The following is a 2,500-nucleotide window of genomic DNA, read 5'->3' on the forward strand; positions in this document are numbered from 1 at the left end:
TTGGGTTGGGTTGGGTTAGGTTAGGTTAGGTTAGGTTGGGTTGGGTTAGGTTAGATTAGGTTAGGTTAGGTTGGGTTAGGTTAGGTTAGGTTGGGTTAGGTTATGTTGGGTTGGGTTGGGTTAGGTTAGGTTAGGTTAGGTTAGGTTGGGTTGGGTTAGGTTAGGTTAGGTTAGGTTGGGTTGGGTTGGGTTAGGTTAGGTTAGGTTAGGTTAGGTTGGGTTAGGTTAGGTTGGGTTGGGTTAGGTTAGGTTAGGTTAGGTTGGGTTAGGTTAGGTTAGGTTAGGTTAGGTTGGGTTGGGTTGGGTTGTTTAGGTTAGGTTAGGTTGGGTTGGGTTACGTTAGGTTAGGTTAGGTTGGGTTGGGTTAGGTGAGGTTAGGTTGGGTTAGGTTAGGTTAGGTTAGCTTAGGTTAGGTTAGGTTAGGTTAGGTTGGGTTGGGTAGGTTAGGTTAGGTTAGGTTAAATTGTGTTGGGTTAGGTTAGGTTAGGTTACGTTGGGTTAGGTTAAATTGGGTTGGGTTAGGTTAGGTTAGGTTAGGTTAGGTAAGGTTAGGTTAGGTTAGGTTAGGTTGGGTTGGGTTGGGTTGTTTAGGGTAGGTTAGGTTGGGTTGGGTTACGTTAGGTTAGGTTAGGTTGGGTTGGGTTAGGTGAGGTTAGGTTGGGTTGGGTTAGGTTAGGTTAGGTTAGGTTAGGTTGGGTTAGGTTAGCTTAGGTTAGGTTAGGTTAGGTTAGGTTAGGTTAGGTTGGGTTAGGTTAGGTTAGGTTAGGTTAGGTTAGGTAAGGTTAGGTTAGGTTAGGTTAGGTTAGGTTGGGTTGGGTTAGGTTAGGTTGGGTTAGGTTAAATTGGGTTGGGTTAGGTTAGGTTAGGTTACGTTGGGTTAGGTTCAATTGGGTTGGGTTAGGTTAGGTTAGGTTAGGTTAGGTAAGGTAAGGTTAGGTTAGGTTAGGTTAGGTTGGGTTGGGTTAGGTTAGGTTAGGTTAGGTTGGGTTGGGTTAGGTTAGGTTAGGTTACGTTGGGTTAGGTTAAACTGGGTTGGGTTAGGTTAGGTTAGGTTAGGTTAGGTTAGGTTGGGTTAGGTTAGGTTAGGTTAGGTTAGGTTGGGTTGGGTTGGGTTGTTTAGGTTAGGTTAGGTTGGGTTGGGTTACGTTAGGTTAGGTTAGGTTGGGTTGGGTTAGGTGAGGTTAGGTTGGGTGGGGTTAGGTTAGGTTAGGTTAGGTTAGCTTAGGTTAGGTTAGGTTAGGTTAGGTTAGGTTAGGTTAGGTTGGGTTGGGTTGGGTTGTTTAGGTTAGGTTAGGTTGGGTTGGGTTACGTTAGGTTAGGTTAGGTTGGGTTGGGTTAGGTGAGGTTAGGTTGGGTTGGGTTAGGTTAGGTTAGGTTGGGTTGGGTTAGGTTAGGTTAGGTTAGGTAAAATTGGGTTGGGTTAGGTTAGGTTAGGTTATGTTGGGTTAGGTTAAATTGGGTTGGGTTAGGTTAGGTTAGGTTAGGTTAGGTAAGGTTAGGTTAGGTTAGGTTAGGTTAGGTTAGGTTAGGTTAGGTTAGGTTAGGTTAGGTTAGGTTAGGTTAGGTTAGGTTAGGTAAGGTTACGTTAAGTTTGGTTAGGTTAGGTTAGGTTAGGTTAGGTTGGGTTGGGTTAGGTTAGGTTAGGTTAGGTTACGGTCGGTTAGGTTAAATTGGGTTAGGTTAGGTTAGGTTAGGTTAGGTTTGGTTTGGTTGGGTTAGGTTAGGTTAGGTTAGGTTAGGTTAGGCTGGGTTTGGTTGGGTTGGGTTAGGTTAGGTTAGGTTAGGTTAGGCTGGGTTGGGTTGGGTTGGGTTGGGTTAGGTTAGGTTAGGTTAGGTTGGGTTAGGTTAGGTTAGGTTAGGTTAGGTTGGGTTGGGTTAGGTTAGATTAGGTTAGGTTAGGTTGGGTTGGGTTAGGTTAGGTTAGGTTAGGTTAGGTTAGGTTGGGTTGGGTTGGGTTAGGTTAGGTTAGGTTGGGTTGGGTTAGGTTAGGTTAGGTTAGGTATGGTTAGGTTAGGTTAGGTTAGGTTAGGTTGGGTTGGGTTGGGTTGGGTTAGGTTAGGTTAGGTTAGGTTGGGTTGGGTTAGGTTAGATTAGGTTAGGTTAGGTTGGGTTAGGTTGGGTTAGGTTAGGTTGGGTTGGGTTGGGTTAGGTTAGGTTAGGTTAGGTTGGGTTGGGTTAGGTTAGGTTAGGTTAGGTTAGGTTGGGTTGGGTTGGGTTAGGTTAGGTTGGGTTGGGTTAGGTTAAATTAGGTTAGGTTGGGTTGGGTTAGGTTAGGTTAGGTTAGGTTAGGTTAGGTTGGGTTGGGTTAGGTTAGATTAGGTTAGGTTAGGTTGGGTTGGGTTAGGTTAGGTTAGGTTAGGTTAGGTTGGGTTGGGTTGGGTTAGGTTAGGTTAGGTTAGGTTGGGTTGGGTTAGGTTAGGTTAGGTTAGGTATGGTTAGGTTAGGTTAGGTTAGGTTAGGTTGGGTTGGGTTGGGTTGGGTTAGGTTAGGTTAAGTTAGG

Source organism: Rhipicephalus microplus, unplaced genomic scaffold, assembly GCF_043290135.1.
Source record: "Rhipicephalus microplus isolate Deutch F79 unplaced genomic scaffold, USDA_Rmic scaffold_47, whole genome shotgun sequence".
In the NCBI taxonomy this organism is placed as follows: domain Eukaryota; kingdom Metazoa; phylum Arthropoda; class Arachnida; order Ixodida; family Ixodidae; genus Rhipicephalus; species Rhipicephalus microplus.